This window comes from Chiloscyllium plagiosum, chromosome 16, assembly GCF_004010195.1.
Source record: "Chiloscyllium plagiosum isolate BGI_BamShark_2017 chromosome 16, ASM401019v2, whole genome shotgun sequence".
In the NCBI taxonomy this organism is placed as follows: domain Eukaryota; kingdom Metazoa; phylum Chordata; class Chondrichthyes; order Orectolobiformes; family Hemiscylliidae; genus Chiloscyllium; species Chiloscyllium plagiosum.
In genome coordinates, this window is record NC_057725.1 from 2,165,509 (window position 1) to 2,188,467 (window position 22,959).

The window sequence follows — 22,959 nt, forward strand, 5'->3', positions numbered from 1 at the left end:
CAAACATGAGGGGACACAACTTTAAAGTGAGGGGAGATAGGTATAAGACAGATGTCAGAGGTAGTTTCTTTACTCAGAGAGTAGTAAGGGTATGGAATGCTTTGCCTGCATCGGTAGTAGATTTGCCAAGTTTAAGTGCATTTAAGTCATCATTGGACAGGCAAATGGACGTACATGGAATAGTGTCGGTGGGATGGGCTTCAGATTAGTATGACAGGGCGGTGCAACATCGAGGGCGAAAGGACCTGAACTGCGCTGTAATGTTCTATGTTCTGTCTGGTCTGGGAGATGATGGTTTGGTGATGGGGGCTGGGGTCATGGTCGAGGGGGCGGTAGGAGGAGGTGTCTTCGAGTTGGCGTCTGGCTTCTGATCTGAAATATACAATTGGAATAGCAAAAGGAAGCTGGGTGGTTTTTTAAGACAACTAATTTGCAATGTTATTGGGGGGAAAGGTGCAGTGTGAGACTAAACCGGACAACTCCCCAGCTAGCAAGTGGCTGAATAATTTAATTTGGTATTGTGAGATTCTATGATCCTAAATGAAGGTATAGGGAGAGTTTGGAAACCAATTCTACAGGGAAGAATGTAAGTTGGTTGATGACCTGGGTAACAATGACAGAACTAAAGGAGAGTACAATGTACCAAAGACCGAGTTAGAGAACAGAAGGGTGCAGGAAGAAGTAAAAACTAGGAGGATATTGTGGAGACAGATAACGTCTGGTCTACTTTTAATGTGATGGAAGATGCATTTTAATTTCATTGCATTGAGGAGTATGGAAGCAACATTAATCAAAAGTTCCTGAGGGAGTTTAATGTTGGCTGGATATGTTTTTGAGAAGTTAAAGTTTATGAAGTTTAGTAAATGGAAGGCAAGGTATACTTGGGTTAAAGGTGACAAGAATTGTTCAGTTTTGGCTGGGCTCATTTAATTGCAGAGATGGGTAATGTTACAGAATTAAAACTGTGTGGTCTTAGTGGGAGAAAGGATGTACAGTTTGAAGCTGAAATGCAAAATCATCTGGCTTAGAGACCTTTGAGTGCTTCCACTGAGAACAGGAAGAAGACATAATATCTCAGAATTTACTGTAAACATCCTTTAGAAATGGCCTTTATTGTCATGTGCACTCAAATGGATGCAGCGAAAAGTTTATAATGTAGCGTCTTGGCACCATCTTAGGTATAGGGTACCTAGGTACAGGATACTTAAGTATGTATTACAGGCTTGAGAGAATTATAAATAAAAGCTCATCATAAGAATAAAGAAGCTTTCTTTTAAAAATTACTCACACTGTAGCCTCTTGACCAAGTCCGTGCCAGCTTTCAAACCCAGGCCTAGTGTATTGGAGATGTTGGGCATCAGTCCTGGAGGCCTCTATTGCATACCGCAAGGGACTCCCCAGCCACCTCTCCCCTCCCCTCCCCTCCCACCCCCCACCCCACTCCACCCACCCCTGCACCGACCTCTGCTCCACTTGCCTCCAGGACGCGAATGGACCTTGTCAATCCCACACTGCCCCCCAACTCAGTGGCCAGCACCTATTATAAGTTAGACTTGAGAAAATCTAGTGAACAACAGGTTTAGCCATTCACTATCACATCTGACAGGAACACTTTGAACATCACTGAGTTCTACTTTCATCTCCTGCTAACTATGTCAGGAACAGCTTGAAATACAAAGATAACCTCCCTGTTTCTTTTCATTACTGCAGACTATCTTCTCAAACCCCTTCCCCTTACCCCCTCCACAATCACCTCCTGCAATAATTATGTGGGGCTCATGAATTTAGCAAAAGCAAATCTTGCAGCTATGGGAAATCAAAAACAAAACAAAAGGAGCTGGAGAAACTCAGTATGTCTGGCAGCTTCTGCAGAGAGAGAAACAGAGTTAATGTTTTTGGTGTAATGTGACTCTTCTTTGGATCTGGGCTCATAGATTTCTCTATCATTAAGTTGGAGAAAATCCAGGTTTCTCTGTTGCATCTCTCCCTTCCATCAAAGTCTAACTTGCCCAATCCTACTTTAATGTTTCCCCCCATTCCAGCCATAAACTTGCATCTTCCTCTATTTTCACTTCTTCACCCCCCCACCCCCATTGCCTTCCTTGACCTTACCTTGTCCATGGGACTTACCTTGTCTTTCCTGAATCCTATTCCTACTGAATTGCTGATTGCCCAACTTCTCCTCCCAGACTCAATGGGAGCTGATAATGTAAATGGTTTTCCTCTCTCTCTTCAAAGGTAGTTGATCTTCATTTATTTCCACAGTTAATGTTGTCCTCAAAAAAAAGCCACCCTTGCAGACAAATGTCCCATCATCAATGTTCCTTTCCTTTCCAAAGTCCTTGAACAGTTTACCACCTCCCAAATCCATCCCCAGTCTTCCCTAAAATCCATATTGACATCCTATCCTGCCACATTGTACAAAATGGAGTAAATGATTTGAAGTTCATTGCACTGGGGACCAGGAAACCAATATTGGTTGTCAAGATTAAATGGCTGAGAAAATTGTTACTGGGTATTTAATAAAGTCACAGCTAGCATCCTATGTGACAGTGACAAAAGATAAATGCTCTCTCTTTACCCTTCTCAACCATAACTGCCTTTGACATAACTGACCATGCCATCTTCACCACTGTTTCCATCTGAATGCAGGTGCCCTCATGCATTTTTTGTTTTTATTCAATCACAGCCAGAGAATCATTTACAATGACTTGTCTTCTTGCTCCTGCAAGTGTCACACATCCAGGAAATGATTTTTCCCTTCATGGAGGCGGAGAGAGAAAGATGGAAAGCAATCGAGCAGATGGGCGTTGGAGAGAAGCTCACCTCGTTTTTGCTATTTTTACAGTTGAATGGTCCCATCATTGGGGCAGTGACTTCAAATGCCTAGGTCCATGTTCTAGAATTCTCCTCCTCACCTCTCCACCTCACAGTGCAAGTTCATAGTTCCTTATAAGTGGAGTCGCAGGTCGACAAGGTAGTGAAGAAGGTGTTTAAAATGCTTGCCTATAGGGAGAAGCTGAATAGGCTGGGGTTATTTTCTCTTGAGCGTCGGAAACTGAGGGGTGACCTCATAGATGTTCATAAAGTCATGAGGGGCATGGATAGGGTGATTAGCCAAGGTCTTTTCTCCAGGGTGTGGCAATCCAGAACTAGAGGGGCATATGTTTAAAGTGAGAGGGAAAGATTTGAAAGGTACCAAGGGGCAACTTATTCACACAGAGGGTGGTGCGTGTATAGAATGAACTATCAGAGGTGGAGGCTGGTACAATTGCAACATTTTAAAGACATCTGGATGGGTAAATGAATAGGAAACATGGAGACAACAAAAACAGGTGCAGGAGTAGGCCATTCAGCCCTTCCAGCCTGCAACACCATTCAATATGATCATGGTTTATAAGTTCATATGATATAGGAGCAGAATTAGGCCATTCGGCCCATCGGATCTGCTCTGCTGTTTGATCATGGTTGATATGTTCCTCACCCTTATTTTCCTGCCTTATCCCCATATCCCTTCAACCCATTATCAATTAAAAATCTGTCTAACATCTCCTTAAATTTACTCACTGTCCCAGTATCCACTACACTTTGAGGTAGGTAATTCCACAGATTCACAACCCTTTGGGAGAAGTAGTTTTTCCGCAACTCTGTTTTAAATTTGCTACCCTTTGTCCTAAGACAATGACCTCTTATCCCAGAAAACCCCACAAGAGGAAGCATCCACTCCATATCTATTTTATCCACACCCTTTATCATCATCAATATCTCAATTTGATCTTCCCTCATTCTTCTAAATGCCAGAGAGTATAGGCCTAAGTTGTTCAATCTCTTTTCCAAACCTTCATCTCTGAGATCAATCTAGTGAACCTCCTCTGAAGTGCTTCCAATGCCACTCCATCTTTCCTCAAATAGGGGGACCAAAACTCTACACGACACTCCAGGTGCGGTCTCACCAATACATTGTGTAGTTGTGACAATACTTCCTTACTTTTGTATTCTTTTCCTTTAGCTATAAAAGCCAACATTCCATTCACTTTATTATCTGCTGTTTTCTGTGATTCATGAATGAGTACGCCTAGATCCCACTGCACCAGAGCACCCCAAACTCCCTCCCCATCAAAATAATAGGGCGCCTTCCTATTTTTCTGACTAGATGTGTGACCTCACACTTATCCGCGTTAAACTATATCTGCCATATTTTGGCTTGGTCTCCTAACCTATTTATATCCATTTGTAAGGTTGTTTATAGTATCCATACAGTCTGGAAACAGGCCATTTGGCCCAACAAGTCCACAAGAATAACCCACTCAGTTCCATTCCCCCACTACTCTACATTTACCCCTGACTGATGCACCTAACCTACACATCCCTGAATGCTATGGGCAATTTAGCATGGCCAATTCACCTGACCTGCTCATATTTGGACTGTAGGAAGAAACCAGAAGACCTGGAGGAAACCCAAACAGACACAGTGAGAATGTGCAAACTCTACACATACAGTCACCTGAGGCTGGAATCGAACCCAGGTCCCTGGTGCTGTGAGACAGCAGAGCTAACCACTGAGCCATCATGCTGCTTATTTCCTCATTGCAATTTACCACCCCACCTATTTTTATGTCATCCACAAATTTGGCTACAGAGCCTTCTATCCCTGTATCCAAGTCGTTACTGTAGATTGTCAATAGCTGGAGCCTAATGACTGAATACTGTGGCATCCTATTGTTACATCTTGCCATCCAGAAAGAAATATTATCCCGACTCTGTGTCTTCTGTCCACCAGCCAGTCACTTATCCAAGCTAAACTATTACCCCAATCCCATATGATCCAATCTTTCAATTTAACCCTTTGTGCGGCACAAATGACTTCTGGAAGTCCAAATACATAACAGGATCTCCATTATCCACTTGGCTTGTTACTTATCCACTTTGTTTGTTACATGGTTGATCATGAAATTTCAGTACCTTTCTCCCGCTTTCTCTCCATACCTCTTGATCCCTTTAGCTGTAAGGGCCATGTCCAGTTCCCTCTTGAATATTTTGAATGAACTGATAGAAACATAGTGAATAAGAGATTGCTCTTAACCAGTTTAAATGAACCACTGGAAGGGTTGAGAGGGATATGTGTTGAATGTTGGCAAAATTGACTAGATTAATTTCGGATATCTGGTCAGTATGGATGAGCTGGACTAAAATGTTTGTTTTTGTGCTGTACATTTGCATGACTCTTTGACTCTGACTCTCAACCTCACTTCCCTCCTTTAAGATGCTTCTTAAAACCTAGCAGACCTACAGTCCTCTAACCTAATATCAACATTGTGGCTCAATCTCATAAACTGTTTTATAACGGTCTGTGAAGTACCTTAAGACATTTCATAACAAGAAGGCATTGCATAAATCAAAGTTAAAACTCACACAACACCAGGTTATAATCCAACAGGTGTATTTGGAAGCACTAGCTTTTGGAGGGGTGCTCCTTCATCGGTTGGTTGTGGAGCAGGACCATAAGGCACAGAACTTACAACAAAATATTATAGTGTCATGCAACTGAAATGATATATTGAACAAAACTAGATTGCTGTTAAGTCTTTCATCTTTTAGAATGGGATGCAAGTTTTGGTTCATTAATATCTAAGTTGTTGTTATTAAATTGCGTATGCCCATCAATTTTCAAAAGGCTTTGTGCAGCAAGTAATAAGCACAGTGTCCTTTGCAGGTCTCCAGGACCTGTTTGAACAGGGCATGTTCCTTAACCAATTAGGTTAACAGATTATTAATGAACAGTACAGCATTTTAACCCAGAACGATACATTGGAATAATGATCTCAAAGTGTTATTAGATATAAAAAGCAAAATAAAGAGAGAGAAAAATATTGGGTTAAGAGTTATGAATGAAGATGTTGAAAGAAAAAATGAATAAAGTTAAATGTTCAAAAAGGAATTGCCAACAATAATCAAAACCTGAAGGATGAAGGATCTCCTTTTGTTAAAGTTCATTTTCAGGGCCAAAGAGGTTGTTTGGGGATTTTTAAAGTTTAACATGTTTTTATGAAACATGGTGAAGAATCTGAAAATTGTTTATGATAAGTTCTGTTTGTATGTATAAGATCAGCATAACGCCACTGCATTGTTCAATATATTTGATGCTGTTAAGGACATTTTATGGACAAATGGCTTCATTCAGTGAGCAAATTCAACTGATCATCTGTGTCCATGATAAGTTCTCATTCAATAAACATGGAGATGGCAGTGAGATGTGTTAATTTTATACAATTTATGGCATTTTTTTACGCTCAAGAGCTGAGCACAAGTCTGTGGTTTCCTCAGTTTAGCATGTGTAAGGATTGGATCATCAATCTTGGCACAAATCTAAATCAGGAAATAATCAACCCTCTGGGTGCTCCCAAATTTCAAGCGCTGTGTATAACCACTTCCCTTTTCCACACACTTGTTCCAAGGTTGCATGGCACATTTATCATGTGAGCAGCAGATGTTCAACTAAAAACAGGCATTCAGACTTCCAGGTGAGAGGCCAGCTTTTACACTCAGAGTCTCTCTCAGTATGGACTGCAACCACAGATACAGATGGGTCTTGCTTCCTGTTCCTGCTTCCTGCATACCATGTGGGCACCATGCATTGCTATTTCCAAGAAACTGGCATTTATACACGTGGTAATACCAGCAGAATATTAACTGAATGGAAACACATTATTTTCCTGAGAGACATATGACAGGTCTGACACCAGCTGTGACTCTCAAGAAAACCCTGCATCCTAGAAAAGGCCAGTGCTTTTTCTGCAGGAAACCTGATGAAGGAGATGCCAATTGTCAAGTGAGCAATCGTGATTTTCCTGGTTCTGAGTCTGCACTGACTCAACTGTGGCTCCATCGCTAGCACTCTCATCTTTAATCAAGAATGCACTCCAACAGGGTGATAAATTGTCGTTTTTCACATATCTGAAGGATTTATAAGTATTATTCAAAGATTGAGAGGAATTCTTTCTGGTATCCTGGTCAATATTAAGCACTCATTTAATCCTTAAATTAAAGAATCTATGAGTAAGACATTTGTTCAATGCAAACTGTGTTCTTTACTTTGCAACAGTGACCACAAGCAAAAGGATACAACCTTAGAAACAGAAACTACGACCAGGGACAGGTCATTCAGATCCTCCGGCCTGCTCCTCCAATATAATCATGGTTGATCCTCTGTCTCAATGCCATATTCTCATTTTCTTCTTGTGCACCTTGAGGCCTTTAAAATCTAAATGTGGATCGGTGCTGGGTCTGTTGTGCTTCACTACTTACAGAGGAACCTCGATTATCCAGCATTCGATGATCCGACTATCTAATTATCCAGCAAGATCGCAAGGTCCCGATGCTTGGCTAAACAATGTTATCTGGCATTCGATTATCCGGAAATCGATTAACCAAACAAAATACTCCCCTCCCGTGTCCTTCAGATAATCGAGGTTCCTCTGTATATAAATGATTTGGATGTGATTATTGGAGGTATGGTTGTTAAGTTGGCAGATGACACCAAAATAGATGGTGTAGTGAATGGTGAAGAAGGTTATCTCAAAGTACAACCGGACCTTGAGCAGATGGGCCAATGGGCCAATGAGTGGAGGATGGAGTTTAGTTTAGATAAATGTGAGGTGCTGCAGTTTGGTAAGGCAAATCAGGGCAGGATGTATACACTTAATGGTAGGGCCCGAAGGAGTGTTGCTGAACAAAGAGCCCTTGGGATGCAGGTGCATTGTTCCTTGAAAGTGGAATTGAAAGTAGACAGGATGGTGAAGAAAGTGTTTGGTATTCTTGTCTTCATTGGTCAGTGCATTGAGTATAAGAGTGGGGATGTCATGTTGCGGCTTTACAGGGCTGTTTTTAGAATATTACGTGCAATTCTGTTTGCCCTTCTAAAGGAAGGATGTCGTGAAACTTGAGACAGTGCAGAAAAGATTTACAAGTTGCTGTGACTGGAGGGTTTGAGCAATAGGGAGAGGCTGAATGTGCTGGGGCTGTTTTCCCTGGAGTGCTGGAGGCTGAGGGGTGACCTTGTAGAGATTTATAAAAACATGAGGGGCATGGATAGGGTGAGTAGCAGAGTCCAAAACTAGAGGTATTAGGTTTATGGTCCTCCAATGGGATATTGGGCTAAATGTTCCATAAGTCAGCAAAGTGTCAGTTTTTGTGATTTTCGTGGAGGTTTTCTCTCTCTCTCTCTCTCTGTGAGCTCTTGCAGGATTCTTTATGCTATTGTCCAAAATGCACCTTGCTGGCCATCATGACTCTGTAACACTACACTTGTGCTATCTTCCACTCAGCAGTAGTGGAAGGACTCACCATCACCATTGACCTCCTGGCATCTCCCAGTACCATCACCAAAGTCCAGCTGCTCATCCACTGAAGTGCTTCCAGCCAGGAGCTGTTCACAGTGCACAGAGTGGAGAAGGAACCAAAAAGGATTGACATTTTATTACAAATACTCCTGAGGATTGACATTTTATTACAAATGCAAATGCATATTAGTAAATGTATTGCTATTTAAGGACCAGCTACACAGATTACTTGTCCTTAGCATTATTCCATCTTCAAACCCTGTCTTAGGGAATGTTACTCTTTCCCCAGTGCCCAGTGTATGCCTACATGTGCTCATTATTAAATGTGGGACCATCACATTCTGAATAATCTTTAAGCAACTGAGAACATTCCTTTTTATTCACCAGCTGTAGAAATAGAAGAAAGACAAACAAAATAGGTATTTGCTTCTGAGATTAGGCAGGGACCATTTGCCTTTTAACAACAAATTTACAATCAATGAATGACCATTACACACAGCTGACATCTGTTGTAACTGGGTGTCAATTAAAAAAGTTGTGTTCCTACTGCTTAATGTCCTTATCTTTCTCCTGGGAAGACCACTGCTGCTCTCCTAGCTCTTCAGCATCTATCACATCCCCTCTTCATCTGCTCCAGTTGGGCAGTGCACACCAGGCCAGGATTATGCAGGATACTGTTCAGAGAACAAAGAGTAATACAGCACAGGAACAGGCTCTTCAGCTCTCCAAGTCCACGCTGAAATATTTTGCTCTTCCACGCTAAGACTGTCTTCACTTACAGGTTCCATATCCCTCTATTCCCTTCCTATTCATATATTCATTCAGGTGTTTCTTGAATGATGCTATTGTGTCTGCTTCCACCACCATCTCTGGCAGCACGTTCAAGGCACTCGCCAGCCTTTGTGCAAAAAACTCACCTTGCAAAGCTCTTTTAAACTTCCCCCCTCACACTTTGAATCTGTGTAATTGACCCCTCTGCCCTGGGAAAAGCCTCCTACTTTCCACTCTATCCATGCCATTCACAAACTTATAAACTGCTATCAGGTCACCCCTCAATCTCCTGCGTTCCAGTGAAATCAAACTCAGTCTATCTATTCTTCTCTTTATCGCTAAAATCCCCCATACTAGGCAACATCCTGGTGAACCTTTTCTGTACACTTTCCAAAGTATCCACATCCTTTTGGTAGTGTGGTGACCAGAAATATACGCAATATTCCTGGCATGGCCCAAGTGAAATTCTATAAAGCTGCAGCATAACTTGTCTGTCCTTATACTCACTGTCCCTTCCAATAAAGGGAAGCATGCCATAGGTCTTTTTTACTACCTTAGCTGTCTGCACTGCCACCTTCAGTGATCTGTTGACCTGCACTCCCAGATCCCTCTGCATATCAATGCACTTGAGGGTTCTGCCATTCACTGTTTAATTTCCACATGTACTTGACCTTCTAAAATGTATCACCTCATATTTGACTGGATTAAACTCTATCTGCCATTTTTCTGCCCTTGGTGCTCCAACTGATCTATATCCTGCTGTATCCTCTGACAATCCTGCTCATTATCTGCAACTCCACCAATCTTTGTATTGTCTGCAAACTTACTAATTAAACCAGCAATATTTTTCTGCATATTACTTATGTAGACCATGAACAGCAGTGGTCCCAGTACTGATCCCTGTGGAACACCACTAGTCACAGCCCTCCATTCTGAAAAACATTCTTCCACCATTACCTTCTGTCTCCTATGACTAAGCCAGTTCTATATCTATCTTGCAAGCTCACCCCGATACCATGTGACTTTACCTTTTGTATCAGTCTGCCATGACAGACCTTGTCAGAGGATTTACTGAAGTCCATTTAGACAACATCAAACACTCTTCCATCATCAATCATCTTCATCACTTCTTCAAAAAACTTGATAAAGTTAGTGACACATGACCTTCCCACACAAAACCATACTGTCAATCACTAACGAGACCATTGGAACATAGAACATAGAACACTACAGCACAGTACAGATCCTTCAGCCCTCGATGTTGTCGACCTTTTTTCCTACTCTAAGATCAATATAACTTACAATCTCTCCATTTTACTATCATCCATGTGTCTATCCAAGAGGCACTTAAATGTCCTGAATATACCTGACTCTACAGTCGGGCAGTACATTCCACACACCCACCATTCTCTGTGTAAAGAACTTACCTCTGACATCTCCCCTCAACCTTCCACCAATAACCTTAAAATTATGCCCCCTTTTAATAGTCATTTCTGCCCTGGGAAGAAGTCTCAGGCTATCCACTCTTTCTATGTCTCTCATCGTCTTATATACCTCTATCATGTCACCTTTTATCCTTCTTCGCTCCAATGAGAAAAGCCTGAGATCCCTCAACCTTTCTTCATTAGACATGCCCTCCAGTCCAGACCCCATCCTAGTAAATCTCCTCTGCATCATCTCTAGAGCTTTCACGTTCTTCCTATAATGAGGCAACCAGAACTAAACCCAATATTCCAAGTGTGGTCTAACCAGGGCTATATGGCGCTGCAGCATAAGCTTGTGTTTCTTAAACTCAATCCCCCTACTAATGAAAGCCAACACATCGTATGCCTTCTTAACGACCTTGTCAACTTGAGTGCCAACTTTGAGGAATCCATGAACATGGACTCCAAGATCCCACTGTTCCTCCACACTGCCAAGAATCCTACCTTTAACCCTGTAATGTGCATTCAAATTTGACCTTCCAAAATGAATCACTTCACACTTCTCCAGGTTGAACTCCATCTGCCACTTGTCAGCCTAGTTCTGCATCCTGTCAATGTCTTGTTGCAGGGAGGAGAAGGTGAGGACTGCAGATGCTGGAGATCAGAGCTTTCCTGAAGAAGGGCTTATGCCCGAAATGTCGATTCTCCTTCTCCTTTGATGCTGCCTGACCTGCTGCGCTTTTCTAGCAACACATTTTTAATGTCTTGTTGCAACCTACAACAGCCCTCCACATTATCTACTACTCCACCAACCTTCATGTCATCGGCAAACTTACTAATCCACCCGCCCACTTCTTCTTCTAAGTCACATATAAAAATCACAAAGAGTAGAGGTCACAGAACCGATCCCTGTGGAACACCGCTGGTCATCGAGATCCAGGCTGAATACCTTACATCGACCACCACCCTCTAACTTCTATGGGCCAGCCAATTCTGTATCCAGACAGCATGATTTCCCTGTATCCCATACCTCCTTACTTTCTGAACCAGCCTACCATTGGGAACCTTGCTAAAATCCACATACACCAGTTTCTAAGATGTGATACCGACGCTCACAAGTGACTTGGACACAGATGGAATGACATAATGACATCATGTGCCTGATGACCTGTGCCCCTCAGTGGGGTGTGTGTACAGTCACTAGTGCCTTGTAGCTGGGGGGAGCCAGCTGTGTTACTGTATCTTACTGCCTGGGCTGCAGCACTGACCTCCTCACAGGGAACCGGGATGAAGTTTGTGATCTGGTACAAATTGCATCAGGAAAGGAATGGATTGAGGGCTTGGAGATCCTTCACAGGGCTCCAGTGAGGGGAAGCAGCCAGATGCATCAAGATTTAACAGAGCTGTTACTGTGTCTGTGACTAGGATGGGATAGAGAGCCATCTGTTCATGTGGCAGCTCCTACTCCATTAGGTGGAATAGTTCAGTGACAGTGCCCCAGGACATCCTCAGTCTGTGCTGACACTGTGCCTTGCTCAGCTGGAGGCATTGACATGGACACCTACAGGTTCTGGGCCTCCTGTTCATCCTGAAGATATTTTCATTTGTCAGATCTTCATTTTTTTTCAAAATAATTTCATGGAATGAGGGTATCACTGGCTGAGCCAGCATTTATTGCCTGTCCCTAGTTGCCCTTGAGGAGGTGGTGGTGAGCTGCCTTTTAGAACTGCTGCAGTCTGCGTCCACAATGCTGCTCAGGAATGAATTTCAGGATCTTGACACCATGTCAGTGAAGAAACAATGACATATTTCCAGGTCAGGATGATGAGTGGCTTGGAGGGGAACTTGCATATAACCTCCATGTAACTAGAATCCCTTGCACTTAAAACCATTTCAACAAATCTCTGCACCCTCTTCAAAGCCTGTACATCCTCATGAAGTACCACGATCAGGTTTGTACACATGCTGTAGCTGGTGAAAAACTAGTATTTGATATAAGCTTAGCATAACTTCAACTAAATGATATTCACCCCTAAGGTATCACTCACTTCAGAATATCTCTAGGAATATGGAGCTTGTTAACTTGGGACAGATAAAACTGAGGGGTGGGGAAGTTAAAAATGAGAGAAGGTGTTTTCTTTTGCATTGCTTTGGGTGGGAACAGCACTAATAAGAGCAGACAAACCAAAACACAAATTATTTTGTAATACAATTTGACATTCTTGTAAGTGATTGTGTCAACACATGCAATTGTTCAAACATGGCAAAGGTACAAGACAACATCAAAGGCTTTATATAGTGTCTATGCAAAAAAAAAGTGGATTACCAAACAGAGACAGATCATTAAACAGTTGAACACAATCCAGCAGGTCAGCATAGAATTATTTTATTTTTATTGTTTTGCTTCAAAAGGCAAGTTCATTTTATTATCATGTGAAAGGAAAAGGGTTTAGATGAGTGACAATACTCGAAATGTTTGATTTTTGAAGATTATGGTGAGCCTACTTAATATCTAGTTCTCTGTTCACAGGTATGAAAAGAACAAATGGAAGTGTCGAAAGGTTTTATCCCAGACATTTGTGAATACTCAGCCACCAGGCTCACAAAGGCATCTTGCTGGGAGATCATACAACGGTAATGTCACTGGATTCATGCCAAGGGATCCAGGCTACTGCTTATGGCAGCTAGTGGAATTTAAATTCAAATCATCAAATCTGGAACTAAAAGTTAATCTCAGTCAGGGTGACAAACCAAGAGCAGGACTTATACAATTAATTAATGGAAGAGCTCTGGTTAGTGCTGTAGAACTGAGAGACCTTGGGATTCAGGTGCATAATTCATTGAAATTTGAGTCACAGGTAGAGAGTGTGGTTAAGAAGGCGTTCATTGCTCACACCTTTGGGTATAGGAGTTGGGGACATCATGTTGAGGTTGTGCAGGATGTTGGTGAGGCCTCTTCTGGAATACTGTGTGCAGTTCTGATCACCCTGTTATAGGAAAGATATTATTAAACTGGAGAGGGTTCAGAAAAGATTTACCAGGATGCTGCCAGGAATGGAGGGTTTGAATTATAAAAATAGGCTGGATAGGCCAGGACTTTTTTCACTAGAGTGTGGGAGGTTGAGGGCTAACCCTACAAAGGTATATAAAATCATGGGGGACATAAGATTTTCCCTAGTGTGGGGGAGTTCAAAACTAGGGGGCATATTTTTAAGGTAAGAGGAGAAAGTTTTGAAAAGGATGGGAGAAACAACTTTTTTATACAGAGAGTAGATCATGTGTGAAATGAACTTCCAGATGAAGTGGTGGATGCAGATACAGTAACAACATTTAAAAAACATTTGGATAAGTATATGAAGACAAATAGGGCAAACACAGACAAGTGGGATGAGTTTAGTTTGGGAACATTTTCAACATGGACTGGTTAGACTGAAAGTTTTGTTTCCATGCTGTATGACTGTAAGAGCCTATGACCATGATAACTATCACTAATTGTTGCAAAATCCAATCTTGGCAGCTTACTAAAATTAAAGGAAACCATTGTTCCCAGCTCTGGTCTAAATGTGACTCCTAATGTGATTGATTCTTAACTTCACTCTAACATGGACTCTGAAGCCATTCAGTTTAAGGACAATTAGGGATGGACATTAAATGCTGCCTCATCCAGTCATGCCCACATTGCATTAAAGAATAAAGCAAAATGGGACAATGCTAGCACATCAGCTCTGAATGCAGATTATGGTCTGTGCTGATTTGGGGAGTTTTAACAAACCATTACATAATGTGCTCTCTCCCCTGCTGTGTTCATAACCTTCCATAACATACAAGGTGTTTCAGAGCTCAAATATTGACGTGATAATGTTTAGTTCTTTATTTTCAAACAGGTTACATCTCAGTAATGTGGTACAAGTCAAAATACTTTGTGTTCTCTGCTTTTGTTCAAGGTCTTTGATTTTATAACAGAGGGTTTTTTTTTGTTCAGACACCAGCCTGTCAGACCTTGATGTCCCACCCATTGACTTTTTATTTATTTTTTCATCTTGCCACACAGCTATTGGGAATTAAAAGAAAGGAGAGGGAGGGAGCGAAGGTGTTTTCTCAGAAGCCCAACGTTACTCAGTTTTCAATATCTTATTGAATCTCTTGCAGCTTTGATATTTTAAGTATGTATCACAACAAAGGCCCAGCAAAGGTCTGGAAAGGTAATGCAATATATTAAAAATGTTAATGGCCCCAAATCTCTCTCCGTGAATCAGCTGTTCAAAATGCTCTTTTCCCCTGAGTCCTATTCAGTTTCTGAGGGAGGGCATCAACTACTGAATTGAAATGATGTTGACTTTTTGCAACAATGTATTTGGTTCTCAGATACTGTAATGTAAATAATCTCTGTCTCTTTCCTTGTTCTGCATTATCCTTTTCTGAATTTATGATTGGGTGGCTCATTCAGGTGTTTACAAAACAGTGGGCTCTTTGTTGCTGTTTTTAATTGTATAATTAAACCGGCATTGCTGGATAGTCATACAACCATTTAATGATGTAAAGTATAAATGTTACAGGGATGAATGATTTCCATTTTAAAGCCCTCAAGTGTTTTGGCAGAGACAGTCTGTTAGTCTGCTTTTGGACAGTTTTGCTTTATGGATGATTACATAACAACGTATTAAAGATCTTCTTTTGAGATTAAAAGCAAACTGAAAGACCAAATCTGGACTGGGGAGAAACAAAAATCGAGGTTTGTTTTTCAAATCTAAATCTGACCCAATCCAAATTCACCTGTCATTGCCTGACATCAGAGCAGAATGACCTCAGGCATTTCACCCTTCCGCCCTTAGGAGGAGGCAATCCTGGCCCTAGCTATTGAAGACTACAACTGTTTACATGGAGATGCCAAAATCTCCATCCCAGCATCTGAATAAGGATCATTATTCATTGCTGTGCCTCTCTCCCATTACGCCCCGTAAATATACTTTTAACATCCCCAAATATCTACCCCTTGTTCACAACTCATTCTCTCTTTTGTGCCTTTCTCTTCAGTTGCATGACACTGTAGTCTTTTGCTATAAATTCTGTGTCCTATGATCCTGTTCCACAGCTACCTGATGAAGGAGCAGTGCTTCGAAAGCTAGTGCTTCCAAATAAACCTGTTGGACTCTAACCTGGTGTTGTGCGATTTTTTTTTTAACTCTGAGGAAGCGAGCACTGACCCCTCAGGAAGGGGACTGCCTCCTGCCCTCTCGGCCATTGTTCCTGATTTTAAAGAGGGTGGGGAGCCCTGCAGTGTGATCACTCCACAGCTGGGGATTGGGGAAGAAATACCCGAGGTCGCTGGCATTCAGAGGACAGTCAGAGTCCAAACACGTCCTCAGCTCAGGCAGGAGAGCGCTCTGTGCTGTTGGCAAGTAACACCATCTTAGAAATGTATAGTCAGCCACAGGGACAGCAGGAAGGTTCGTTGACGACATTAGACACACTGCACCGATACAGTTTGCTCTAGCCATGGGGCTTTCTGGCTGTCTTTATGGACTGGCTCAGACTGAAGAAGGGTCCTGCCCAAAACGCCGACTCCCTTGCTCCTCAGATACTGCCTGACTTGCTGTGCTTTTTCCAGCACCACACTTTATCAACTCTGGCTGTGGATTGCCATGGAGAGCCAGGCCCAGGTCATCAGTGTCTGCTAGAGAGCTGCCCAGTCCCGCATTCCATCTCTCTAACTATTAGCACTGAACATCAACAGCAAGGTGACAGGCTGACTTCGCTCCGTGTGCCCCTTCCATACAAGGAGATAGGGTGGTGCCAGTGGGCACCCAGCCTGAGGAGAAACTGGACAGGTCCACCTTCCAAAGTTGGCCAGACCTTCCATCTTTACACTGCCCCCTTTGCCCATCTCTGCGGCAGTTCAAACCAAGGAGGATGGAAGCGCCTCTGGGCAGGACTCACTCAACATGTCTGGGCCCTCTAGACACAAGTATCCCGGGATTCCCAAGGAAACCTCCAAGGGAAACAGTCTGCACTGTCAGGAAGGCTATGGACCTCAGGACTGAACACCTCGATGTAGAGGGAGGGAAAGGAAGAAGGCATTTGCGGGCACATAGATGGCATGGATGACATGTCATCAGACATTTCCACTTTTGCAAGTATATCTCCATTTTTCATCATAAGCTGTCTGAACAAATGTCAGTACTTGTAACTACAAGAGAGAATGTGGAGAGGAACAACATCCTTCACACTGCAGCAACTCTGTCTGGGCGATAGCTGTCCTTTCCATAATATCCACAGAAGCATGAAGCTAAATCAGGAATGAGCATCGTGAGGGCTTCCATCAATTTGTAACCTGAGCTTTTGTTAAACCAGCATGACAGATAGAAAGACCAAAGTGTTAAACTGCACTTGCAGCTCCGTAGGATGTTGGTCTCTGCAGCATCAAAACCGTTGCAGTCAGTGAAAGAAACTTTCCCAGAATGCAGTTTAATTGAAGATGTTTACAAGTTGCTGAGGCTGTGATTACGCTGCAGGATGCTCCATGCACTGGTCCTCATCATGGCAATACTGTGGCTCTGACAGATCCCTACCCATCCATCCCCTAGCTTCAGTGCATCCTCCAGAGATTCTGAGGTTCAAGCAGCATCCTCTGTCTGGATGGTCCCTGTATAAAAACCTGGACCTAAATGAAAGCCTGATGTCAAGGAGCCATGCCATGGCCCTCATTGGTCCTCATGCAAGGAGTCTTTCCATTGCAGAAACACTGGACAGAATGACATGGGGCTCTGACCTCCCCCATTAGACAGAGAACAGCACCCACTGCCCGTCTCTTGTTCACAAGGTTTTCCATGGACGTTGAGTGACACACGAGGGTCTAGGCTGAATCATGTGGACTCTGGCGATCTGGAGCATTTCAGGGTTGGCCCCACACCAGCTGCAGACTGATGCCAGTGCTGAGCTTGCAGATGCTTGTGTTCCTCATCTGTTCATTTCTGTTCATAGTTGGGGGGGGGGGAGGGGGGGGGGGGAGAGGATAGGGATTACCATAGCCTCTGTGTATGGATCCATTGACCATCTTAGAAACAAAGCAGCTCCTCAGTAATGTCATCATTTAACACTCAGAGCCACACATGCACATAACATTTAATTATCATCCTTTAAACACTGGAATATCGAGCCAGCAGGATCATTCCACAAGGACCTTGCCTGTTGATTCTTGGTGCTCACATAGTAGGAGATTGTAAACGTGGCAGCAATAATGAGGATCTCTCCCTCCACCAAATCACCTCTAGTATCCAGGAAAGGTGGTGTTTCATGAAGGGTCATGGTGTGGATGTTTTATAGTCCAGGCTGTGCAGTGAGCAGCTCCTGCTCCTTGTGACACTTTGGAAGATGATCACTACTTTGGCAGCCAAGCTGAATCTTTCCAGCCAATGACCATTGCTGGTGCCCCACAGCCACCAGATGGATTTGTAATGTTGCCTGATGTGGTCAGTAGTGCTTGGGTTCAGGATTTGGATTCCACACAGTGGGTCAATGCCTAAGCTTCACATACAGCATGTGGTAATCACAGGTGTCTTTCACAAACAATGTGCTACCAGCCTTTGAAGGTCTTCATTTCACACTCAAGTGAAGCTCCCTCCCTCTCAGAATGAGACACTTACCCTGCCCACTCTAGGTGGTTCCAGCCATTGTCATCTCCAATGTGCACTTGGTATTTTGATCTAATGTCACGAGATAGGAGTCACACAGGCTCTTCACACACAAAGTCCCAGACTCAACCTCTCCATCTACGCAACCTTCCCAAGTCTTCCTAATCCCTCTTGGTTGCTTTTCCATCAGCTTTGGTCTTCCTCAATTTCCCACCTAACTCATGTGTTTAGTTGTTCATCTCCCCAAGTACTAGACACGTCATAACACCATGCCAGAAATATAATGCACTGTGTCAGAGTGGTGCTCACTGTTGATGATCCCCTGCCCCTCCCCATTACGCCTGTGCCTCCCACGCTCTATTGTCTTCCCTTTATATTTTGAGTTGACCCCCACTTTCTAGTTATTGGCCTCTCTGTATCGCAGCATGTTGCCTCCAATTCCCACAACTGACTTTTCCTGTTTCCCTGCCATTGCAGCAATCCCCGCTCAGCCTTCCTAGACTTTTATTGGGTAGACCCTCGGAACAGCATTACATTCCCCAACCCATGATAGACTTAGATATCCATCCCTGACTGAGGAGTAATCAGACCCCTGACTGGTCTCTGTGCAGCTCCCTGTTTGATGTGTTCTGACCTCCTTAGATGGGCTGCACAGAAACAGTAAAACTGACTATTGCCCACACCGGGACTGTTATGATCAGAATCCCCTGACCCTGATTACCCCAGTGGCCAATTGACCATGTGCAAGCCCTGCTCCCATGTGGATACTGCTCAGGCCTTACTGTGATCTTACAGCTTTGATAGGGATTACAGGAAAATGGACTATTATTGAAATGGTGAAATATTCTTGGCATGCTGCTGTGTAGAGGGACGTGGGTGTCCTTGTGCACAAAATCACGAAACGTTGGTTTGCAGGTGCACCAGGTAATTAAGAATTCAAATGGAGCATTGTCATTTATTGCTGGAAGGATGGAGTTCAAAAACAGGGAGGGTATGCTGCAGCTGTACAAGGTGTTGATGAGGCCACATCTGGAGTACTGTGTACAGTTTTGGTCTCCTTACTTGAGAAAGGATGCACTGGTACTGGAGGGGGTGCAGAAGAGGTTGACTAGGCTGAATCCAGAGTTAAGAGGGTTGGTTTATGAGGAGAGACTGAGTAGACTGGGATTATATACATTGGGATTTAGAAGAATGGAGGTGGGGTGGAAGAAATCTTATAGGAACATCCCAAATTATGAAGGGAATAGATAAGATAAAAGCAAGGAGTTCTTTCCACTGGTGGGTGAAACTAGAATTAGGGGGCATAGCCTCAAAATAAGGGGGAACAGATTTATGTCTGTGTTGTGGAGGAACTTCTTCACCCAAAGGGTTAGGAATCTGTGGAATTCCCTGCCCAGTGAGGCAGTTGAGGCTTTCTGGGTATGTAAATTGGAAGGAACAAAATAGCCTTTAGTAGAGTGATATGCTCTTCTTGTTGGATGTGGAGGTTTTGAGAGAGGTACGGGTTATTGAGGATTATATCTGCAATAAATGTTGTTGGTTGTGAATCCTGTCCGATTGAATGGATCAGTTGGAGCAACAGTTAGAGGCAATGAGGAATTTACAACAGCAAGGGGATGTGACAAATGGCAGTTGTAGGAAGGGAGAAAAACCGCAAATACAGTCAGGTAAATGGGTTAACTCTAAGAAAGGTAGGAGACGTAGGCAGGTAGTACAGAAGTGTTCTGTGGCTATCCCCATTTCAAATAAGCATGTACTTTGGAAAATGTAGGGGGTGATGGACTTTCAGGGGAATGTAGCATGAACAGCCACATTTCTGGTATCATGAAAGGCTCCAATATAATGAGGGGTACATCAGGTTCCAAGCACCGATTGTGATAGGGAACTCTCTAGTCCGAGGCACAGACAGACATTTCTGGGACCAACAGCAAAAAATCAGAATGTTGCATTGCTTCCCTGGTCAAGGATGTCTCAGAGAGGGTACAGGATGTTCTCAAATGGGAGAGGGACCAGCAGGAGGTCATTGTACACGTTGGAACCAATGACATAGGAAGGGAAAAGGATGAGATTCTGAAGGGTGAATGTAGAACGTTTGGCAGGAATTTAAAGAGGAGGGAAAATGTTGGAAAATCTCAGCAATCTCAGCAATTTGGTTTTATTTAAAAAGGAGGTCCTCAAGAGTAGTAATATCTGGATTACTTCCAGTGTTACGAGCTAGTGAGGGTAGGAATAAGAGGATAGAACAGATGAATGCATGACTGAGGAACTGGTGTATGGGAGAAGGATGTACATTTTTGGATCATTTGAATTTATTCTGTGGTAGAAGTGACCTGTACAGGAAGGATGGATTGCATCTGAATTAGAAGGGAACAAATATACTGGCAGAGAGATTTTTTATTTAGAGTTGCTTGGGAGGATTTAAACTAGTAAGGTGGATTGGTGGGACCCAGGGAGATACTGAGGAAAGAGATCAATCTGAGACTGGTACAGTTGAGAAAAGAAGTGAATCAAACAGTCAGGGTAGGCAGGAATAAAGCAGAGAACAAAGTAGGACTGATAAATTAAACTGCATTTATTTCAATGCAAGAGGCCTAACAGGGAAGGCAGATGAATTCAGGGCATGGTTAGGACTGGGATATAATAGCAATTACAGAGACATGTCTCAGGATGGACAGGCGTAATGTTCCAAGAAATAATGTGCTTCAGGAAGGACAGAAAGGGAGGCAAGAGAGGAGGGGGAGTGGTAGTTTTGATTAAGAGACAGCTGTACAGCTGTACTTAGGAAGGATATTCCTGGAAATATATCCAGGGAAGTTATTTGGGTGGAACTGAGAAATAAGAAAGGGATGATCACATTACTGGTATTGTATTACAGACCCCCTAATAGTCAGCAGGAAATTGAGAATCAAATTTGGAAGGAGATTTCAGTTATCTGTAAGAGTAATAGGGTGGTTATGATAGGGGATTTTAACTTTCCAAACATAGACTGGGACTGCCGTAGTGTTAAGGGTTTAGATGGAGAGGAATTTGTTAAGTGTGTACGAGAAAATTTTCTGAGTCAGTATGTGGATATACCTACTATAGAAGGTGCAAAACTTGACCTACTCTTGGGAAATAAGGCAGGGCAGGTGACTGAGGTGTCATTGGGGGAGCACTTAGGGGCCATGGACAATAGTTCCATTAGTTTTAAAGTAGTGATGGAAATGGATAGACTGGATGTAAAAGTTAAAGTTGTAAATTGGAGGGAGGCTAATTTTGATGGTATTAGGCAATAATTTTCAAAAGGTGTTCGCAGGTAAAGGGACGGCTAGAAAATGGGAAGTCTTCAGAAATGAGATAACAAGAGTCCAGAGATAGTATATTCCTGTCAGGGTGAAAGGGAAGGCTGGTAGGTATAGGGAATGCTAGATGACTAGAGAAATTGAGGAGAAAGTGAGGGCTGCAAATGCTAGAGATCAGAGTTGAAAATGTGGTGCTGGAAAAGCGCAGCAGATCAGGCAGCATCCAAGGAACAGGAGAATCGACGTTTCGGGCATAAGCCCTTCTTCAGGCCTCAAACCTGAAGAAGGGCTTATACCCGAAACGTCGATTCTCCTGTTCCTTGGATGCTGCCTGACCTGCTGCACTCTTCCAGCAACACATTTTCAGCTAGAGAAATTGAGGGTTTGGTTAAGAAAAAGAAGGAAGCATATGTCAGGTATAGACAGGAGAGATCGAGAGAATCACTAAAAGTATAATAAGGCAGTAGGAATATACTTAAGAGGGAAATCAGGAGGGCATAAAGGGGACATGAGATAGTTTTGGCAAATAAAGTTAAGGAGAATCCAAAGAGTTTTTACAAATACATTAAGGAAAAAAGGGTAACTAGGGAGGGAATAGGGCCACTCAAAGATCAGCAAAGTGGCATTTGTGTGGAGCCGCAGGAGATGGGGGAGATACTAAATGAGTATTTTTAATCAGTGTTTACTGTGGAAAAGGACATGGAAGATGTAGGGAAATAGATGGTGACATCGTGAAAAATGTCCATGCTTCAGAGGAAGTGCTGGATGTCTTGAAACGCATAAAGGTGGATAAATCCACAGGACCTGATCAGGTGTACCCGAGAACTCTGTGGGAAGTTAGGGAAGTGCTTGCTGGGCCTCTTGCTGAGATATATTAGGAAAAGGTGAGGACTGCAGATGCTGGAGATCAGAGCTGAAAAAAGCAGGAAGAAGGGCTTATGCCCGAAACGTCAATTCTCCTGCTCCTTGGATGCTGCCTGACCTGCTGCGCTTTTCCAGCAACACATTTTTCAGCTCTTGCTGAGAAATTTGTATCATCAACAGTCCCAGGTGAGCTGCCGGAAGACTGGAGGTTGGCTAATGTTGTCCCACTGTTTAAGAAGGGTGGTAAGGAGAAGCCTGGGAACTATAGACCGGTGAGCCTGATGTCAGTGGTGGACAAATTGTTGGAGGGAATCCTGAGGGACAGGATGTACATGTATTTGGAAAGGCATGGACTGATTAGGGATAGTCACCATGGCTTTGTGTGTGGGAAATCATGTCTCACAAACTTGATTTTTTGAAGACGTAACAAAGAAGACTGATGAGGGCAGAGCGGTAGACATGATCTATATGGACTTCAGTAAGGCATTCAACAAGGTTCCCCAGGGGAGATTGGTTAGTAAGGTTAGATCTCATGTGATACAGGGAGAAGTAGCCATTTGGATACAGAACTGGCTCAAAGGTAGAAGACAGAGGCTGGTGGTGGAGGGTTGTTTTTCAGACTGGAGGCCTGTGACCAGTGGAGTGCCAC